General features: G+C 42.7%; 1 long non-coding RNA gene across 1 annotated transcript in view; it reads left to right on the forward strand.

The window, feature by feature from the left end:
• The window catches only part of LOC115070904, a 135,438-nt gene extending 114,628 nt beyond the window's left edge, over window positions 1-20,810 (forward strand). Inside the window, exon 3 of the long non-coding RNA XR_003850006.1 lies at window positions 20,729-20,810. This is a non-coding gene — a long non-coding RNA (uncharacterized LOC115070904). The remainder of the gene's footprint in view (window positions 1-20,728) is intronic.
• The last annotated feature ends 2,306 nt before the right edge of the window (window positions 20,811-23,116 follow it).

The following is a 23,116-nucleotide window of genomic DNA, read 5'->3' on the forward strand; positions in this document are numbered from 1 at the left end:
TTTTGACAGCCTCTCACTCCGTAGCTCAGGCTGGCCTGTAGTTCCCCATGTAGCCCATGATGGCCTCTGTCTCATGGCAATCCTTCAGCCTCAGCCTCCTGAGTGCAGAGATTACAGGCATGAATCACCGTACATCACTCTTCCTTAAGATCTTATTTTTTAAGATTAAGAAAGAGTCACATTTGAAGTGGTTTGACACCATCCAGCCTGTGTCCTCCCACAGTGGCTGAGTCTACATGCTTCCCACCTATTATTTTTCTGAAATTGGAATGAAAAAAAAAATACCCTATGTAAAACATTAAGAATATTCTATAGCCCACAGAAACCATACTGTATATCCTACAGACACTGCTGTGCCAGGACCACTCGTAATATTTAATATTTGGATGTAGCATGTCTGCATGGTTGTCACCTCACTGTTAGTTCCATAGAAGGAAAAATATCCTGAAAATAAGAGGAGGTGCTCTGAGTGCATGTGCACCTTAATAGACTTGGAGTTGCAACACAAGTTTTACAATACTTTGTAAAGTCTGAAAATTCAGCTCTGCAATTTCTTTCACAATGCGTGCATTCTTTTGCCTACATTCCACCCTTCTTCATCACCTATTACTTTAAAAAATTTTTATACTATATCTACACTTACACATACACATGCACACACATACACACACACGTGCATTATAAGCTAGGATCTGCATATAAGATTACAAAGCTAATTTTTTTTTCTAGCTTCAACTCTGTCATAGTTTTCTTTTTTATGGTGGATAAGTGAAATCAGTTTTCTGAATATTGAAATAGCAAGAACCACTAAAAACAAAACCCTATAATTGATAGAGAAAGTATAAACCCCTTAGTGATGCTCCAGGGTTCCAGAACAGTTACTCTAACTGTACAAGGTTCACTGAGATGCAGAGTTTAGGACTGGATAAGTGTTGAGCGGCTTCCTTAAACCAGCTGTGTGTTGTTTGTATTTGTGAGTTCACTAGAATAAAGCGATTAAAGAAAAACAAATTAATAATGAAAAAAATTAAAAAGAAAATCTACTTTCTGAATTTTAACTGAGAAATGCCATTCTTCGAACCTGAGACTATGGTACATCACATATTGTTACTCTCAGAAAAGGAATACTATGTCCAGGGAGAGGAGCGTCAGTGCAGTTTCTGTGACAGTTAACCATGCATGTACAGTCCACGTCTGAACTTGACAGAGGATAGAAATCAGGGAGGAAGGAGTATGGCAGTCAATGATGTGGATGCCGCCCCAGGATGCCCTGTGTGATACTTAGAATAGACAGCTACTCCTGACAGACAGACACTGCGGGCCGTGGCGGTGGCTGACACCATAGCCCATGTACGATCTGTTTCCTTAGAAGGCTCTGAGCTGCAACCCCAGCTCCACACGGAGAGTGGCTGCGTGTAGAGTTCCTGAAGGTCTTGACCGGACCTGCAGCCCTGGGATGGGAGGAGAGGGTGATAATCTTGAAAATCACCAAAGCCTCTTGACCTGTTGAGGCCACTGCCTGCTGCAGGGGACCTGGTGATTCTTTGAAACACTGCTATAGTGGTATGTATGAGAGAGTGAGAGGATTTCCCTGCTGAGCTAGGTGAGGGCCCCTGTAGCTGTCAATATTTATTTTTTGAAAGCCACGCTGCAGCTGAGAAGTGAAGAAAAAGGAGCGGCTTATTTCAGGTTTTTTTTTTTTTTCCCCCAACAAATTTGAATGCTTGAATATGCCTAACGAAATAGCTTAAGGTAGAATTCCAAGAGGGCATCTGTCCGCACTGCTGTTGGGGAGACAAAGCCCACTCTCTGGAATGTGAAAGTGCATCTCTGTCTACTGTAACACATGATGTGCACTGCTCTTCTGCATGGCGTTTTTACTGCATGTATCTAACATGCTATACTAGCAGGCAGTTCCTGCTGATGTCCTCACGGTGAGTTCCTGGGTTAGAGGCAAAGTTCGAGTCCGTTCCCTGCTGAAGTCTGGAGTCGATGGCTGTTTTCAGATTAGATGTTAGCCATGTTAGGAGGGTAGAATTGTTTAAAACCATGGATGACTACACATTTGGGCGATTCTGTTTCATGGAGTACATGCGAGGGTGGGGATGGGGTTTGCTGGGCTTGAGTGTTTGTGAGATTGTTCACATTTGCTTATGAAACCATCCCCCCTGAGTTCCAGAGGTAGAAAGCCCCCCCCAACCCCGTGAACAGCAGGTATTACCTTTGATATTGATATTAGTTCCCTTGGCAGGAATCAAATAGAGAGAGGGAAAACAGAAACAGCTTTGTCTTAGTGCCCCCAGGAGGCTCTTTGGAGGGTTAGGAAGAAACCTCTTGAAGCAAAGCCGGGGACCAGAGCAGTGCAAGTCTCCAGGTCTGTCCTAGATGAGCCCCTAGCACTTGTCCCAAGAGCATTGTTTGTTGGCAGGTGAACAGATGGAAATATTCCAGCAAATTCTGTGGGTTCCCATGTGGAACTTCTGCTTAGTGTTTGTAGTGTACACTTTTAGACAAATGTGTTCCTGACACTTTGGCAGCTCCTCGATCTTATTTTTGGGGACTTAGGCGGTCCCAATAATCTTACAAATGGTACCATACTATTTAGTGCAGTGATTTCTATTCTGTTGCTGTTTATTGATTTATTTCACGCCACACTATAGGATGACCCAAAGCGGTAAATTAGATGTGGGGTTTTATGCTATTTGAAGGGGAGAAAGGTTAAAGGCCATCAGCTGAATTCTGAAGTAAGAAAATTTTAGTTCAGTTTTCAGAAATGAGTATCAGTGTGAGTTTGGCAGGCCAGGGGATCACACCTCCTGATGTAAAATTAGAATTAAAATGGGATTCCAGGAAAGTTCCCCTCCTTGTGCTTTTTTGCTGGTACTTTTTTTACTATTTACCCTCAGGTTACATCATCTGTGATGTTTATTTTCTCCTAAGTTTCTTGTTTGTAGTTGTTTTAGTTTTGTTTTTTGCCACCGAGCAGTCCTTGGCCTGTTGACGCCTTTCTGTGTTATTATGTGTTCCGGCTTGTCCATGGTCCTCAAGTTTCTGTTTGTAAGTTAACCAACTGTCACATAGACAGACTGCCACTGATCTTGGTACCCTGTGCCCAGTGCTCACTGGGGGCTCTGGGAAGATCCAGCAAACAACTGATGTTTGAAAGGCAAATAGCTATTAGCATGCTTGTTACAGTCCTGGGTTCCACTTCTTGCTTGGATTTCTTGTGGCTCTATCATGGACCCTGACTCAGGGCAGCCCTGCTGTGTGAGTGCTGATTGGGTGGACTATAGAGGTGATTCCATTTATCTCTGTGTTACTGATATCTCCATGTTGCCTAGGGTAGGTGCAATCATAGGGAAGGAACCTCAGCCTGTCTATGTCCATTTTTTTTCAGCACCCACCACGGTACCTAGGTGACACGGTGTGGTGGTTTGAATGAGAATGTCTACCATAGCTTCCAAGTATTTGAAAACTTGGTCACCAATTGGTGGTGCTGTTTGTGGAGGTCCTGGAACCTTTAGGAGGTGTGGCCGTGCTCGAGGAAGCACGTCACTGGGAGTGGGCTTTGAGAGTTCATAGCCCTGTCCCAATTTTGAATTTGTCTCTGCTTCCTGTGCCTGCTTGAGGACGTGAGTGCTCAGCTGTCTGCTCTGGCTGCCTCCTCTTTGCCTCCCTGAACAGTGGACTCTACTGGAACTGTAAGCCTAATAAACTGTTCCTCCTCTAAGGTACCTTGGTCATGGTGTTTTATCACAGCAACCGAAAAGAAACTAATACATGCACATGACATAGGTGAATTTCTCACCTTTCAGGAGGTTTACTCTTTCTTAGCTGACCTACCATTCCAAGTATCAGTACCATCTACAAGCCACACCAAATAGCTCTCAGAGCGCCTGACAGCACTCTATCTAGAACCCAGGAAGTGATGCAGCTGGCCTCAAATGTTTCCATCAGGAGCCGTTTCCACGAGCTCTCTCCTTTCGGTTTTCTGTTCCTCTCTGCACACTTCTGTGAATATCATGAACATTAGCAGATTTATCTACATCTCTTCATTTCTATTCCACAGCAATAGCTCCTTAGAGCAATAGCTGAAGTTAGAGTAATTTTCTTCATATCTGAGTTTCTAACTGTGCTAATGGAAGTTGGGCTGGTGGCAGAGACGCATGCCCGTGAGCACTACCTGCGCCATAACATTTAAACAATTTACTTGATCTCCGTTCAGCTTACCTGCTCACGCCTTTAGAACATTGATGTTGACCTTGTTGGAACTTTGTCTATAATCATGATAAACCCTTCAATAAAATCTCACAGGAGATAATATTTAAATGTCCTAGTGATTTATTAACTCTTTCACTACCTCGTCGTATACTGTGCCTGTCTTAACGAGGAGTAACCTTCTAAGACTGAGTTCATTCATTATTTCCTTCAACACTCAATACCTAATGATACCATATTTTAAAATATTTTATTTATTATTTTTATTTTATGTGTATGAATGTTATGCCTGCTTGTAGGCAAGTGCACCAGTGTGGTGCAATGCCCACGGAGGACAGAAGAGGCTGTCGGATCCCCTGGAACTGGAGTTAAGGACAGTTATTAGCTGCCATATGGGTGCTGGGATTTGAACCCAAGTCTTCTGCAAGAACAATCAGTGTTCTTAACCGCTGAGCCATCTCTACAGCCCTGATACCATATTTTTAAAAATTAGAAAAATGCTAATAATAACAGTAAAACCAGTAGATATTACTGACTGTTGCCTATCCATCCCCGATACAAAATAGAGAATAAATTGGGGAGGGGATGGTAAAAATTCAGTAGCCATACACTGCAATCCTGGCTTATAGGATGTGACCTTGGCCTTGTGTCTGAACTTCTGTTTTTCTCATGTAAAAATCAGGAACTAGAGGATCCTCTCTCCTTCCCTGGTCCAGGTCATCCTTCAAGTTTCTCTTTAGTTCTTGTTCTGTCTGAGAAATTATCATTGACTTCAGGGGAGTGGTGAGGCCCTTCCTTGCTCTAGAACTTTCTATCCATACCCAGCACAGTCCTGGGAGCACTCTGTTGATGCTATCTTTGCTAACTTTTTTCCCTCTTTAGAGTGTTGTCCTTTGGGGACATGGACTGTGCCTTTGAACCACCAGTGTGTGGCCCAGAGGGGAGGCAGGGAAGAAACAGGTTAAGGACTCAGGCTATATTCATGTTCCCAAGAGCCTACCGCCTGACTCCACTGGCCAGCTGTGCAGCGTTGGTCAAGGGCCTTCGTTTATCCAGGCCTTTCTCTCCTTCTGTTTAGTGAGGGAAATCATGGTTACTACATCTGTGTGCTGGCAGAATGACTTCAGAGTTATCAACTACAACAAGGACAGCTTGAAAACCCCAAATCTGAAAATCAGATATCGGCAATGCTCAAAATTCAACACTTTTGAGCACAACAGGGTACCACAAGTGGAAAATTCCACATCTCCCCTCCTGTAGCAAGCTGCAGTCTAAATTCAGATGCAGTAAAAATATGATAGAAAATTACCTTGAGGCTGTGTGTATAAGGTGTATGTGAAATCTAAGTGAATTTTGCGTTTTTGTCTTGGGGCCCATCCTAACATACCTCATTTTATATATGTGAATATTAAAAAATTTGAAAAAGTCCCAAATCTAAAATACTTGTTATAAAGCCTTCTGAGTTATAAAGCCTTCCTGTGTTATTGGTAACCAAATACATTTTTGGTTGTTATTGTTGAAACAAGCTTAACAACATAGTGTGCCCTTTCAAAGGTGCTTTTGGATGCAGAGTCTATGACCTATGGCCCCTCCTCTCTGGTTCCCAGCAGATACCTGATGGTTCTGGTTTGCATGTGTGGATAACATGCAGTCTGATAAGAATAGCCTGCTTATCGGGTTGCTGTGAAGGGTTGGAGTTTTTCACTGTACTTTAAGCTGATATAGCTTGCAAAACTGTCCTGGATGTTGCTGGAAGGGTGTGAACTCCCAGGTCACGGATAGATCAGTGTTTTCCTTAGAGCACTGGAAGCAGCCAAAGTATCCGCATTCCCACCAGCATGCAGAGCCCCGATTCCCCTATGGTGATTAAAAGAAAGTGACAGCCTTCAGAGGGTGAGAAACAGCCCAGGAAGCCTGAATCTTTTAAAATTAATTTTATTTTATGTGTGTGTGTTTGGCCTGTGTGTATATAAGTGTACCACATGTGTGCAATGCCTGAGGAGGCCAGAGGAGGCATCGGATCCCCTGGAACTGGAGTTATGGACAATTTTTAGCTGCCATGTGGGTGGTGGGAACTAAATGAGGGTCCTCTGTGAGGGCAGGCTGTGCTCTTAACTGCTGAACCACCTCTCCACCTACGCCTTTTATGATGAACTAGTGTGCAGGCCTTGCCTTGCCCATAAATGAGGCATTATGCCTATGGTGTAGACAGGAAACAGACCTGCTCTGTGACTGCAGGGAGATACAGTGTCAGTAATCCAAGGCTTCAGCTACACATGAGTCCTTGGAAGGCAAGTCCTGAAGAAAGGAAAGTTGAGCCTTCACTTTCATGAAACATGGACACATGACAAACCGAAAAAGAATGAGGCAGCCACGTGGCAATTTTATTTCTTTTGAGTGATCTTATAGTCTTTGTTTTTTTTTTTTTTTTTTTTTTTTTTTTTTTTCATTTAAATTTATTGGAGCTGGAGAGATGGCTCAGTAGTTAAGAGTACTGTCTGCTCTTGCAGAGGACCTGGGTTCCATTCCTAGCACCCACATGGCGGCTATGAACCATCATTAACTCCAGTTCCATGGGAATCTGAAGCCCTCTTCCGACCTCTGCAGCATTGCACAACATGGGTGCACTCACATACATGCAGGCAATACACATACACATAAAAAATTATTTATTATTTTTATTTTCTGTGTATGAGTGTATTGCCTGCATGTTTGTAAGAGCCATGTCATGCAATGCCCATAGAGGTCAGAAGAGGGTATTGGATGTCCTGGAACCAGAGTTACAGATGGTTGTTAGCTACCACGAGGGTGCTGGGAATCAAACGCAGGTCCTCTGCAAGAGCAGCCAGTGCTCTTAACCACAGAGCAATCTGTCTAGTTCCTTCAATGGGTTCTTAAAGGAGTAGGTGACCTAAGTTTAAGTTCCTAAGTCATTATTCAGTTGATTACAGATCCCATGACTGAGCATGGAGATCCCCACACAGGAAACATCAGGGAACGTGCTTGTGCCCAGATAATTTTGCTGCCCAACCACCAATGTGTTTCTTCGACTGGTGTTAAAACTAAGGGCAAAGATGGTAACCTGGGGTTAGCACACAGCAGACAAGGACATCCTTCAGTGAAGGGTGTGAACCGCTTGAGGGCAAAGGGCAGCAGCTTTCTCTGAGAAGAGGGCATGATCAATTATTAGGGTTCTGTTGAATATAGTACATGCACAGAAACCCAAGTGCAGCACTGAGTATGATGTGTGTGGTGAACAAGTTTTGGTTGGATGCCGTACGTGAAGGAACAGTCAGAGGTCACCCATTTCCTCAGGAACAACTTTCCATCTCGGGTTGACATGGATGATTCTCGTTGTCCCCATTTGCATCACTTTCTTTTTTAACATTCTTCTCTGCAAAGTGTAATAAATACCATGATGGATGATTTTATGATCCATTTATCTCAGTAATGGTGACCTCTGTCACTTGAACCACAGCTCAGTGTATCATTGAACAGTAAAGAGGAGACATGGGGTGTTTAGTGGAATTGGAAAAGAGATAAGAGCTGATCGCCTTATGCCAAACCAGTCATTAGCACCCCGGAAATGTTAGACTCTGAAAGCATTATTACGTCTGTGTAACAACAGTAAAAGCCAAAACCAGATGGCTTAAATAAAAACAGCGTCTCTCCAGGGGGTTCAGGACCTCGGCACTTTCTACATTTTAGATCAGAGAATTCTATATTGTGGGGAGCTGTTCTGTGTCCTGAGATCTTTAGAGCCATGCTCACTATCTCACCTACATGGGATGCTTAGTAGCATTCTGCGTCCTGCCTATCCTCACAATGAGACTCCTGACAGACATCCCCAACATCCCCCAGGGAGCAAAGTCACATTCAGCTGTACAGTGCCACTTCCAATTCCATTTTGAGTCATGAGAGTGTTTGTCATGCGTGCATGAGGACCCGAGTTTAGATCCCCAACATTCATGTAAAAGCATGACTTGGGGTGCATGGCCGTAATCCCAGCACTGGGGAGACACAGGAAGGTGCATCCCTGGAGCTCATTGGCCAGACAGCCCAGCTGAACCCATGAGGACCAAGTGAGAGACCCTATCTCAGAAAAGAAGATGGAGAGCCTAGAGAGATGACCAGTGATGAGGAGCACTGGCTGCTCTTGCAGAGGACCTGGGTTCAGGTCTCAACACCCACATGGTGGCTAACAACCATTCGTAATGCCAGTTCCAGGGGATCCAACACCCTCTTCTGGCTTCTATGTGCATTGCACAACATAGATACACTTACATACATGTAGGCAACACACTCATACACATAAAAATAAGCAAAAAGTAAGATGGGGAGGCAATAGAGGAAGACACCTGACATCTGTCTCTGGCCGACACACGCACACACAGACACACAGACACAGGAATAGAAACAACATTTTATCAATGAATGAGCAGGCAGAGAGTGTGGTGCTAAGAAACATGCACAGTCCCCAGAAGAAACCAGCTGAAACCAGTTGTCCCATACCTTGAGGGATCATTTGCCAGTTCTTAGGTCTGGTATGGGATTTGTTACTGAGTAACCGGGGAGCAGGGAAGGGGACTAAACTCACGTCTTTTCTTTGCTTCTTTGCTTCAAGTTTTGTGATTTGGGAACAAGTCCCCATCCATCTGTGAGTTTTGTTTTGTTTTGTTTTTAATTTGGAGAAAAGCAGCAGAGCCTTTCAGACTCACTTGAAAGAATCACTGAGAACCAAATCAGAAGTGGAGATGCTTGGAGACTCGTTTAATGGTTAGGATGGAGGTTAAAAAAAGAAAGGAAAATGATTTTTTAAAGAATTTCTTGAAAATTTTAGAGCACTCCTTGAAATAACCGCGGAACCCTGGGGCGTTGCATAGACGGATCTGAGATCTGTCTTTTTGAAGCTGCCCTTTAGGCCCTTGGAGCTGTCTGTCCTGTGTTCTTGGTTGCCAAGTGAGGAGTCACCATGACAGAAGGAGAGGTGGGAAGATTACAGCTCAGAGAAACAGCACCCTGTTCAAAAGGAGAAGTCCTTTGTTCACACTTCCCAGCAGCCACACCTCATCCCTGCATGCAGGAACAGGAGAGTTCAGAAAGGAGGAAGTTGATAACGTTCATTCAATATGCTTGTTGTTTTTTTAATTAATCGTATTTTTTTTTTTTCAAGGAACCATGCCTGACTTATTTAAGATGTATGTATTTCAATGACTAGAGATATTTTGTCAGTTTTATGAGTTTTTACCTTTGGCCAAAAATGAGCCACTTTGAGCTAAGGTTATAACTGGTGTGTGTGTGTGTGTGTGCGTGTGCAAATGTAGGCACACATGCCTATGGGGGTGGGTACCTGTGGATGCCAGAAGACAATCTGGAGAGCTATTCGTAGGTGATGTACATGCTTTTTGTTTTGTTTTCGAGACAAGGTCTCATATCCTGGTACGTGCCAAGTAGTCTAGGCTCACTGTCCAGTGAAGCCCAGGATCCTTGCAGCTCTGCCTCCAGTGGTGGGATTACAGATGCATATCGTAACGTGTGGCTTTTTGACCTGGGTTCTGGGGATCAGATTCAGGTCTTTGTGCTTGTAAGGCTGCTGTGTTCCGATGGCAGTCCCTAGCCCCTAACCTTCTTCGTAATGCAGAACTATAGCAAACCCGTTCCCTTTCAGTAGCTGATGCCTTCCTTCCTACAACAGTGTGAACACACACATTCCACTTGAGGAATGAAGCATTTCAGACTAGGATGGGTCTTAAATCTGGGTGACCTCAGACCCATCCCATTCACCCCAGGAATCCTGTCCCCACCTCTCAGCAGGTGGTCCTGCCTTTGTTCTGTTTGTCTAATCTTCTACCTTTCCTGGCTAGACTGTGTATTTGGATGGGTTTGCAGTCAAGGAGACAGGCATGGAGAGCTGAAAGGATTATGTCAGTGGTCACTGGTATGGATGATAATGAAGGCAGAAGTGACCCACTGTCTAAATACAGAACCCTTGCTTAAACGCTGACATACCTGCTCTTCTCAGTCAACTTCATTGCTGGTTAACTCATTTTGTTTCATCATGCACTGAAATTTACATCTCTATCTTCCTGCCTTTAAAAACAAAGTGCCAAGGGACATTGCTCAACCAGTAAACTGCTTACCATTTGGAGCAGTTAGAGCCTCAGGCCCCAAGTTTGAGTCGCAGAATCCTTTGTTTTAATCCCAACAGTGGTTGTGGGGAGGCAGAGACCCACAGATCTCTGGAGCTTGCTGGCCAGCCAGCCTGAGCTACTTGGCAATTTAAAGGTCAGTGAGAGACCCTGTCTCAAAAACAAAGGTAGATGGTTTCTAGGGAGCAACATTCTCTGGCATCCGTATACAGACACATATGTGTACCTGCGTGCGCACGCACACACACACACACACACACACACACACACACACACACACACACACACAAAACAAACTTTGTTTTTTAACTTGGAGCAAGAAACTCCAAGACTTTCAATGCCAAATGGCTTTGATACTGGAATGTCTTCCGCACTGGTTGGCTTCTTCCACAGCCGGGTTTATCTTTTTCACTCTGACTAGACCTGGTTGAGTACATGTACCTAACTCACTTGCTATGAAATGCTGTCCTCCAAGCAAGACATCCATGACCGCCTAATCAGAGCAGCTGTGATTACTTTCAAAGAGACCCCTAAAGGCTGGACTGTTGACCTTCCCTCATAGAAGGAGGGGTTGGGAGGGTTATTAGACCCTCACCTGAGATTCAACCACTCCCTTCTGCACCTCCCCCTCAGCTGCCTGTACATGATCACTGGCGATACCAGAATGTATAGAGATCAGTCAAAATTAATTGGAGAGGAGCTGATTCATTCATGCAGATGTGGGACTTTTTAGTGATGCAGCTTTTTGGGGTTCCTCATACTTCTGGAAGTGGCCTGTCACCCATGTCACTGTAAGTGGATCTGATAAACTCAGTGGTTCACCAAACTAGACTTAGGTATTTCTTTAGCTGCCATGGCTGTTCTATTTGGGATGAATAGGAAAAGTTAACACCATGGCACACTGGGTTAAAACACCTATCTAATTCTCTAGATAGAGGATGAAAACCAGGTCTGCATTAGTATTTGAGTTCAGCTCTTAGCTCTGAGTGTCTGATTTAACCAGCTTTTATGACCACTGTGTGATTATCAACTTGATCCTCCTTCCTCTCTCTGCCATGCTTCATTCTTAGCCTGTGTTGTGAGCACTGTCAAACATTGCAGTCTTAGGCCAGCATGATGGCTTTGTAGGTAAAAGTGCTTGCTATATAATTCTGATGACCTGAGTTTAATCCCAGGACTAAAAGTAAAGAGGGAAGGAGAGAACTGACTCCACACAGTTGTCCTCTGACTTTCACACATGCTGTGGCAAGTACATGCCTGAACATACAATAATAACAACAATAAAGTTAAAAAATAGTCATGTGAATTATCCATAAAGCAAGTCTCTTTTTTAATTTATAATAATGCCTTATTTAATCAGATTAAAGTTCTAGCTCATGAATTTAAGTCTATCATCTCCATCAAAGCTTTTTTAGATTTTAAATTTTCCTCACAGATTATAGTTCAAATGTGACGTTTGTCTCAGTTTAGCAATATGGTTCCTACATCATCATTCAAGTGTCTTGGATAAGATAAAACCATAAATATTGCTTTTATCCTTTCCCATTAATTATTAAGCACATATCTGTTTCAGGGAAATTCAGTCTACATGTTTGATTCATCATCCATAATTTTTCAAAATGTAACTGTGTGCAAGCCAGAGACCAGCTCTCATCTTCATGATGCATGTGTTTATTCTTGATACCAGAAGGTCATGTTTCATTCACCAAGTGATGACACATCAAACATAACTTGTCTAAAACATAAACTTGGTTACATAGTCTGCCACCTACCGCTTGGGAAATGGATTTTAACTCCAGGTTGAACCAACTCCTTAAAATAGACTGGGTTCATTTTCTTAAGGTTAGGCTCTGATGTGGAATTTCCATGGCCACAGGTCTCTGTTGCTTTTCACTGACCCATGGACCAAGACACATCTATACAGAGGAAAGGATACTAAGGCACAGCTAACCAATGATGTGGGATATGGTTGCCTCCATGTGCAGTAGTGGCTGTGCGTGAGCGTGTAGCACACTGGACCAGCATGCTGTGCGAAGGGTCCTTTCTCCGTGAAACCTTGACCCACTTCGAGGGAAGCTGTAAATAAGGGTAATAACGATATGGCAGTAAGTGTTAGGGAGCTAAAGAAAACAGACAGTTCACCTGGTCAGGGTCCAAACAAAAAAGAAGCCACTCTTTATTTTAGTTTTATTTTATGTGTATGAGTGTTTTGCCTGCATGTATGTAAGTGCACCATGAGCATGCAATGCCTGTGGAGGCCAGAAGAGGGTGTCAGATCCCCTGGAACTGGCATTACAAATGGCTGTTACCTGCCTTGTGGGTGCTGGAAACTGAAACCAGGTCTGCTGAAGGGCAGTCAGTGCTCTTAGTGCCTGAGCCATCTCTCCAGCCCCCATTCTGTTTATTTTTAGGAGGGAGCCTGTGATATTGAAGGACTGTTGCTCATTGACAGTAATGGATTATAAATCAGAAACAGCAAGCAGTCCCTCCCAGTCTAACACCAGCAGCAGGAGGCCTCAGGCCCAAGGTCCCAGGGCAGAGGCTGGAACCATGTGAGACTGTCTTGCAGGAGATGGAGCCCAATAGAGATGGAGCAGGTACTTGGCTCCATCTTTGAAACACCTGTGGCCTGGAGACAAGCGGAACGATTGCAAGTGCAGAAATTCCAAAGATGGTGAAACTCAGAGAGGCTTAATGGGAATATTCTTGTACTAACATCTCTGTTTTCACACACATTTGTAATTTTTTTAAAAGAAAAATAGCTCTAAAGGAGACAGAGACCTACCTACACCTGCCCACACACACCTAAAAACCTTGATCCAATCTCTTAATATTGGAATTTTCAAGGCGGTTTGCTGGGGGACTCAGGAAATTTGGCCCAGGGACCATCCCATGTCAGGGGTCAGTGGAGTACAAGACAGGCAGAGCAAGGATCTGTGGCCAAGAGACCTGTGGACATTCTCCTCACTTAGTCCAAGTGAGGCATTGGCTCTCCCTTTGCCCATGCAAAAGTCTTTCTAGAATTTTCTCTGCTCTCTGTTGTTTCCTGAATCCCTTTTATTTAAATAGTGTAAATTTATGGGTGTAGCTCAGTAGTAGCATATGCTTAGAATGGTTCCTGGGGGTTGGGGGAAGGGAGGGGAGCAATCTAGGGAAGGAGGACTGGGGCCAGCACAGTCCTCCCATCCTCAGCCTGTAGAGTCCAAACAGAGCCCTTTGGAACTTCACTGTCCTGTAAGACATCAGCTTTGCACACGTCTTGTGTGTTTCTGCCTACCACATTATACATCATATGGTCCACGAGGAATTCTAAGTTTTATCCAAACCCTACTTCCACAGGAATAATTTTTGTCTGAAACCTTTACCTTACATAGAGAGTCAGAGGTTGTTGAACAGCAGTGAGTGTCATGAAAACGTTGTCCAGTGGTGTGGGGGTGACATCGGGCTCATGCTTGTCTGTAGTGAGATAAATTACACTCAAATGTCTTTATGTTCAAGCTGTGAGATCAAGTTAAGAGAGCATCCCAAAGAGGAATAACAGTGAAAGACAAAATTAGTTCAGTATTAGAAATAACACTTTTATAATTAAGTATCAAGTGTTTTTGAGAATCTACATATATGTTCATACATGTGACACATTATTTGGTCTGTTCTGGGGGCCATCTTTTTCTTATTTACATAATGCCAATATAGTATCAATATCCCCTAATTTCTCTGTGTGTGTGTGTGTGTCTTTCTGCACATGTGTGTGCATATGGTGTGCAGGCCAGAGGAAAAATTCAGTTATTGGTCCTCTAGTACACGCCTTTAATCCCAGCACTCGGGAGGCAGAGGTAGGCGGATCTCTGTGAGTTCAAGGCCAGCCTGGTCTATATAGTGAGTTCAGGTCAGCTGGGGCTACAGGGAGACCCTGTCTCAAAAAGACAAAAAAAAAATTATATATTTATATTTAGCTTATGGGTGAGGTGAATGTTTTACCTGCACGTATCTAAGTGCATCATGTGTGTGTAGTGCCCACAGAGGCCAGCAGAGTGCTGGATCCTCTAGAACTGGTGTTCTGGTCATTCTGTGGGTGCTGGGAGCTGAACCCAGGTCCTCTATAAGAGCAGCCTGTGCTCCTAACCACTGAGCCATCTCTCCAGCCTCCTTTTTTTTGAAGATAGGCCTAGAACTCACAAAGGAATTTAGATAGGCTGGCCTGAGAGCCCCGAGGATTGTGTCTCTGTTTCCACAGAACTGAGATTACAAGCATGCATCCCCACTCTGTATTTTTTAGATGTGTTCTGGGAATGAAACTCATGTCCCCTATGGGACAAAACTTGTCTCCTATGGTACTCTCTCCCCAGCCCCAAGGTCTTGGGCTTTCTAACTCTGATGTTCTCTGGAAGGAGATATTTCCAAGGCTTCATGGGCTTCTCTGGAGAAGATTAGCTTTCAGGCTCCTTCTCTGAGGCTTCTAAGAGTTCTGTGATGAGCAGTGGCTGGAGCAACACAGTCCCCTCTCAGTGGTATCTTTAGAATGCCAGGTTGACTTATTTACATTTAGGCTCAAAATACTTTCCCAATTTGTGGTGAAACCTGGTTGATCTTCTGTGTGACAGTAAAAGCTTTAATCATATTAAGACAGATCACAAAGCGCTTCTGTTTACAGATGATTATGAAGGCCCTGGTCTGTTCTCAGTGGGCTTGTGTTAATGTATGAAGGTGCATCCATATAACACACAAATTAGTAACTGTATGTTTGACAGAAGCTGAAATACTTTAATAAGTTCATCAAAGAAACTTGCATCAGCTCTGAATTTATTTGTCAAATACATTTGTCTTATTTATGCAAAGGCAAAGCTGTCCACACATCTGGGAAGCACTTTTCCAGTTGGGTCTCCGAGTGTAGGCTCTTAGGAAGTTTGTGAACAGCAGCATTAAAATGCAGGCTGCCTCATGTGGCCTGCAAGTCCAGCTTCAACTTTCTTGTGAAGAACTGTGGAGTTTCTCAACCTCCCTGAGCGTCTGCCCTGTGAAGCAGGAGCATTAGTAACAGTGTCAACAACCCACAGAGATGAAGCCAGTAATCTCAGTGGGAATGACTCAGAAGCGTGTTTGGGAAAGGGTGCCTTCCAGTTCACTGCTGATAGGGCAGCCCACCTCTTTTTGACTTGACATTTCACTGCGTCTTTAACTTAGGTGACACTTTCTCCAGACCTTCTTTGACTTCACTGTTCCCCTCTCTCTCTGTTCCTGTGTTCTGAGAGAATCCTTGAATAATGTTGTGTGATCAGGTGCTTCTTTCTAATTATTCTGTGAGATGCTTTTTGTGCTCTCTCTCTCTCTTTAAAGTTTAAAATTGTGTTCATATGTGAGAGTGTGCATGTGACTACAGGTACCCGAGGAGGTCAAAAGATCCCTGGGAGCCGGAGGTATAGATGGACTCTAGTCCCCTGGCATGGATGCTGGGCACCAAACTTGGGTCTTCTGCAAGGGCAGCATGCACTCTTAACCGCTAAGCATGTCTCCAGCCCCACTTTTTGTTTCTTAATCGTCGCTTATCACCCCTTCTCTCCTCCTGTTCCTAAAGGTGTCCCATTCCCTCTTCTGTTTTAAAAATGTTATATTTGTGTGTGTGTGTGTGTGTGTGTGTGTGTGTGTGTGTGTGTGCATGCCTGTGCATGCCAGGAGGCCAGAAGACAGCATGGGACCCCTGGAGGCAGAGTTCCAGGAATCTACAAGAACAACTGACATGTTATGTGGACATGGGGATCGGAACTCCCACCCTATGATTGCATAGCTCGTGCTCTAAACCCCTGAATTCATCTCTCCAGCTTCCTGGTGTCCTATTTCTTGGCAGCGCCCAGTCCCTCTCCTTTGGAAGTTGACGCCAGGAAAGCCCAGCGGAGGCAAAGGCAGAACGATGGTGCTTTGAATACATGAGGCTGTAGCTCAGCCAATCAGTTCTTAAAATTCTCTGAAATTCCAACTTTGAGTCTCTGAAGCTGGACATTAGAAATCTGAGTAGGTGACGCTTCTCAAAAGCCTTAAAGGATCACGATTTCGCCCTGACCCCCTTTCAGGGTATGCACGCGTGTTTATTCAACATGTGTGTGTTTTCCACTTGCCCATCTGGCATCAGCCTCAGGACCAACCTTGCTGGCTGGTCTGTGTCGAGAGTACTTTACCCTTCTCATTATGAACAGGAAAGAAAGAAAATCCTTCCGCCTCACACGCCGCCCTCACTTTTGCCCTGCTGTCTCTGAGCAAGTTTCTTGCCATTTACCTTTGAATTTGCATTGCTTATTGATTGGCAAATTTAAAATTGTTTATTGTGCTCTTTTGTTTCAGTGTTCAAGAGCTAAAACAAAAGCTACCAGGCCCTGCGAGGTACACATTTGCATGCGGTGAGCGTTGCCCGAGGAAAAAGTAATTGCTAATGCATATTTATGTGGCACAAATTTGCCATTTGTTTATGCATAAAATTATCAATAGTGCAGGGCGGCCCAGCCGTAGAAAATGGTGACCTTTTTAGCTTAATAAATAGAAATCAGCTGTTATTGTGAAGAGATCAGCCATTTATTCTGTGTTGAGGGACACTGCCGGGAAAATGCAGATCGGGGCTGGCGATATCATTAAATGGAAGGGCAGTGACCCTTTCTGTACAGTCTATTATACTTTATCTAATAGGGGATAAATGGCTCTGCTTGGCAAATGGAATAAAGAACAACAGGGCTTTTTTTTTTTTTTTTTTTTGCAATTTTATAACTATATGGATTTTGAGCCAGTAAAACCGAACAGTGAATCTCACACTGACCTGTTGATAGAATTTTCTCAAAAGCATCTGGTTTAAAGTTACTTTTCTTATTTACCACTCTGCCCTTCTTAGCTTTGTAGGTAGGATCACAGAAAAAGGAGTCAGGTGACATTGTTCCCGAAGTAAAGAGCTTCCTTTAGCTTTTAATCTCCTGTCCCCGCCCTGCCTGCCGTATCTGCCCCTCTTTGCCTGGCAGGCACCCTCTCTCTTTGATGTGAAAATCTTGAAGGTGGAAGAAAATAAAGTTGCGGTGTAGGTTGAGAATTTTTAAAACTTATCTCACTTTGCATATAATAAAAATGGCTTTTGAAGTTAAGGAGGCAGGGCCTATTGGTTTGGAGAATATTCTGTAAATATAAAAGTTTCTCAACTATTTCTTTAACATCTAAAAAAAAAATCTGACGAATACCTTTGATTATTGCTATTGTCATTATTTTTGGTGTATGCGATTTCTGATATATCAAATACCTTCTTTCTCCCCTGAACTCCTGCCTCTATTACATTCCATCCTAGGTTTCTGTGTGTATTAGTGAACCTTTCCACCTCTTGAGCCATTATTTTTTAATCCAGTTCTTAAAATCAGTATGGAATTCCCAAGCAGAGGGAAGTTGTGTTTGTTCATTATCGTCACATCCGTTCACTGTGAACTCAAGCAGTGTATGTAAGTTACGGAGCAAGATGATGATGAATCAGAGACCTTCCAAGCTCCCTCAGAAGGCCACCAGCCTCTGGATATGTAAGTTACGGAGCAAGATGATGAATCAGAGACCTTCCAAGCTCCCTCAGAAGGCCACCAGCCTCTGGCCCCCTGAGCCCGGCTCTCAGTGAAGGTCCTAACAGAAGTCCCCACCCCTTGCACTGTGCAGAGGATTTCTCACAATGGCGGCTTTGCAGCCACCAATCTCTCCGTGGTACCACACCTAAGAGGACAGTGCGCTCTGCAGCTGAGGCCAGTGCAGCTGAGTAACCTTTCACTACTGGCAGAGATGGGTCCGTTGCTCCTATTGAAAGCAGAGAGTGCAAATGGGATTCTGGCACTCGGGTACATTAGTCCATAAAATGAATATATTTTTATGTCATTTATAAGGTATTGATTTTAGGTCCATTAGATTCCCTGTCCCTAGTGGGAAGAAAAACAACGATTCAATGGGCAGTTTAGAATTCTAGAAGGAAGGGCAATGTTAATTAACCCTTTCTTCCTCAACTCCCTGCTCTGTATCCAAGGTTTTCTAGGAGCTGAGAGGGCCTGTGGGGAGGGTCCAAACGCTTACTGTCCCCTTCCTTCAAATTTATGAGGGATCGCCATACAGTTTAGTTAGGTTATTTCTGTGTCTCTGTTCTGTGACAGAATAGAGTGCTCTGGAGGGTGAATTACTGACATTAATTCCTAGACTATCAAATTTTTATTAAAAAGATGGATTTTGAGTTGATTAGTTAATTTGGCTTTTAAAGACACCATATATTTTCATCTTAACAACTTAAGGTGTTCTTTAAGAGATTTTAGGGCAAGAGGGAATCAGTGTTGGTGGGTCTTTGGGCTTTTTATTTTGCTTTGTTTGAAAGAAAATTGTATTTCTCTCTCTGCTCTAAGACAGAATCCATCAGGATCCATGCAGTTATAAAGCTGCTCGGGCAAGTATGGACTGATATTGGTAAGAACAGTGATCTTTGTAATTTTTATAGTAGCATTTCTTCCCGTCCAATAAATGTATTTAAAAGTCTCAGTTTATACAACCCTCTTCTGATAAGAGGATGGTTAAAATATACTTTCTCCTGCTATGTAATTACCTTAGGTTTGTAGCACTTACAATTATTCTAGGCAGTTTTGCACAATTAGTGCACAAACTACAAAGCATTTTCTCCCAGACAACTTTGGCAGTGACAGGCTCATTCCTCCAAATAAGTCATGGTAGATGCAGATTTAGCAAAAGTTTAAAAATTCCTATTATCTTTCCAATCTTCTGGCATCCCGATATGTCATGTACTATAAAAATGTGCTACATGAAATTGGACTATTCTAACCCTCAACTTGACACACTGATGCTGGTATTAATAAACATTTTTAGAAATTCGTAATTTAATTGGTTCTTCAAATCCTGTAACGAAATATAAAAAGGCAAGCTCCCTCTTGTGGGTGAAATTACTGTACCCTGTGAATTCACCTAAATACATGCTGAGATGAAATTTACTTAATTTTTAGGTAAATAGAACAATGATCATCTGTTTCTCTTTGGTCAGAAGTGAGGTTTCATTGAACTGAACACATAGATTGTGAGTGTTTTCCAAGTAACATTTTAATAACAGAATCGTATTTTAATTGGCTGACCATATATTGGCAACCCCTGTTTCGAATGCCAGCATAATTTCCGATGTTCCGTGTTCACAGTGGAATCATTTGTCCCTGTGGAGAATTTTCCAATGGAGAAAGTGATAAACTCATGTAGCAATGTGGATTCTAGTCCCGTCATCTTGGGGACTTCAGATGTCTCAAATCAAAGTATTAAGATGGACTAAAATATGGCTAGGCCAATGATACTCAGGAAGGGATGGTTTGGTAAGGATACTACACAGGTGCCATTGACCTGGGATTAAAACCTAGTGATTAGCACAGTCTTAAAAGCAGAGAGTGAAATATCACTCACCTCTCTCTAAATAGAGCTCAGAATGGAAAGTCCCAGCCAATACCCACCACACAGGGCTGCTTGCTTTTGTAAATTTCTTAGGTGTCTCGAATGATTGCTAGGCCTAACCTAGGGGAAACTAGTGACAAAGTCTGTTTTATCAGGTCAAGACAGCGTAAGAGGGTTAGAGAGAGAGATCAGTCAGAGTGCTTGCTGAATATGCATGAGGACCTGGGTTCGATACCCATAACCCTTGTGAAAAACAGGTGCTGGCACGTGGTGGGGAGGCAGAGACAGCTGGATCCCTGGGCTCCTTGGCCAGCCAGTGAAGCCTAATTGGAGAGCTCCAGGCCAGTCAGAAGCCTGGACTCAAAGGAGGTGGATGGTGCTCCTTAGGATGGCACCACAGGCTGAGCTCTGGCCTCCATGTGCACTCACGTGTGCTGTGACATTCCTAAAGGACAGAGAGGGGATGTGAAGGGGGAGGAAGGAGCCGAACCCCTGCTCTGTCCTTTGCCACCCTCCTGCATTTGAATGGATTCAAGGATGGAACTCGAGGAGGAATGGATTCAAGAGGACACCAGAAGACCTCCTATTCATCATTACAAGAGCGAGAACCTGCCACATGTTGTCCGTGCTGAAGCACGTGCAGGCTGTTGCATGAAAATCAGACCTAGTGAACAACTCGAGAGAGTTGCACGTACATGAGCGTAGACTTTTCCCCTTAATTCTGGTGACTTCAAAATGGCAAGAAAATGCCTCTTCTATAAACCATGATTTTATTACATTTGTAGATGTAAATTTGTACATGCATACATTTACATATATGAATGTAAATTAATTTTGAGAAACCACAGCCAATTCCTACTTCCAAGAGTCAGATGTTGATATCTTTGCTGAATGACACAATACACGTTAATGGTCTACTTTTATTTTCCCAGCATTCCTCTTGCTGATGACACAATTCCTGTTTGAATCTGTTTACAAGATTCTGAAAGCTGAACAGGGAATTGTACTACTGTGCTGGGTAAGAAAAGGGTACATTTATCAAACACCTTACAAATCTTTAAAAAAAATCAATTGCTGTATTTGCTACATCACAGAAACGGAAGTCAATATGTCATCTCTCATTTGAAGTCTATATGTATAAATATACGAAGTCTGTACATGTAAAATTATAGTCTGTGGTCTTTTATAGTCAGGTGATAGCTAGCTTTCAATTTTAAGGCTCTTGAGGAAGGCGGTGCCTCTGAACCCGAAGATGTGTAATTCTCATTTGTTCAATGAGATACACTGTTTTTGAAGGCGTGAAAGGTTTTATTCTTTATTGAAAAACGTCCTAAGAAATCTTTGTTGCTACCTTTTTTGTTGTTGCAAAATAAATATTTCAGGTCACAATGGGGTTGGTCATACATTTTAGAAAGAATTTCATAGACTGTTAAGTATTTCAGAATATGTTTCTGAAAACACAGTAAGGACTGATTTTGCTGAGACCAAAAATATATTCCAGTTTTCTGACAGAAAATGTTTGTGGGCAACTGTATGTGCATTTATGAAATGCTTTTTTGTTTTTGTTTTTTTAAAGAAAATAAATACTCTTTGGGTCAGGAACTGAAAGTTTAACATAACCCTAGAGCTGAAAGTCTTTTTATGAGTCTTTGACTGACCTTCCGTATGTAGGTAAATATCAGGTATGTTTAGAGGTGGATCTGCTGTGAGGAAGAAGACTGGCCTTGGGAAGAGGAAAAGTAGAAAAGGGAAAAATGGTCTTTACCTAGTGACCTTGAACTGCATTCACAGGTGATTGAACTAATCTGCAAGGCGGCTTAGAGAACCAGGGAGTTTCTTGCTAGCAAAAGCGAATTCAGCTGCAAAAGAATTGTTTATAAATAAAATACCAGTATAAATAAAACCGAAAGACAAACTGGACATTCTGATTCCAATAAATGTAAAGATTTATTATATTTGGTTGCAAATAGTCTAAACCACTTGTAAGTGGTGGACTTTCCCCCTTCTGTGACATTTGTGTAGGTCATTCAGAGCTGGGCTAGTGTTTACACAGTCCTCAGAGACCTGGAGACTTTATCTTTTGCAGTAATTTTGACACATGACGTTCACTTCGTGTCTTGAAATACCAAGAATTGATAGTCCAGCAATCATGTCCACATTGTAGAAGGGAATATTCCATAACGTAATGAAATAATATGAAAAGGAAACAAGATTTATATAAATCTCATCATTTCATAGGCTGGTGATGAGAGGAATTGGAGATTGACTAGCTGTTTGACATCAGCACAGTGATTAGAGAAGCTTGAAAATACTTACATGACAAGGTATTATACAACTAACCAAGGTTTTTGAAGAATTTGTTAAGCACATGAAAATATTCAAGATGTTCTATTAACTGAAGAATATCAGTCACATGGAAGATGTATTGTGAACACAGCCATCCACACACAGGCACACGCACACACACACATTCACATTCATACACACATCATAAGTATTTCAAATTAACACGAAATAGCTGAAGGTAAATATATCAGTTATAATTAACTGGGGACGGTTAATGTTGGGAAATTTTAGTTTTCAGCATAGTTTCTAAACTTTTAAAAGATTTATTTTTACTTTTGAGTATGTATGCATCTGTCTGTATGTGGGTGGGTATGTCCACATGTGCAGCACTTGTGGAGGTCAGAAGAGGGTGTCATATACCCTGGCACTACAGTTACAGGTGGCTGTTAGATGTCATGTAGATGCTGGGAACTAAACCCAGGTTCTCTGCAAGAGCAGCCACTGCTTTAATCATAGGGCCATGTTTTCGGCCTTGTGTAAGAGTTTTTAAAAATATGTATGATTTAATTTTGAAATTTCAGAAATACGAAAGGTTTGAGACTCCTTAATGTCTTCCTGAGCTGCTTTTTCTTTTGAAAGTATATGAGTTCATGGAGAGATGTTCTAGTCCAGCTCTTATCCCTTTTGGGCTATTTTCCTGAAACCCAGTTGAAATGATGGTTTCCTTTTAGCAGAGATTAGTAATCACTTAGATAGCTCAGTCTTCCTGAAGCTTGGCAACCTGGTTGGGGTTGGGACAGTCGAACCTCATGCTGTAATTCAGTAGCACAGGATAAGCACCCAAAGGTCCCTGGAATAAAAGCCTTCTAAAAGAGGAAAAGCAGAGCTTTACAGATGTGTTTTTCTCTGTATTTGTGACAGTGGTTAAGTTCCGCAGTTATTCATTAGAAATACTTTTCTAAAAAGGATTGTGTTGCCTTAGTACATTAGAGAAGCAAGAACTTAAGCCTTGTGAAGTAATTGCAATCAGATAG

This window comes from Nannospalax galili, unplaced genomic scaffold (assembly GCF_000622305.1).
Source record: "Nannospalax galili isolate Female #2095 unplaced genomic scaffold, S.galili_v1.0 scaffold917, whole genome shotgun sequence".
Taxonomy (NCBI): Eukaryota; Metazoa; Chordata; class Mammalia; order Rodentia; family Spalacidae; genus Nannospalax; species Nannospalax galili.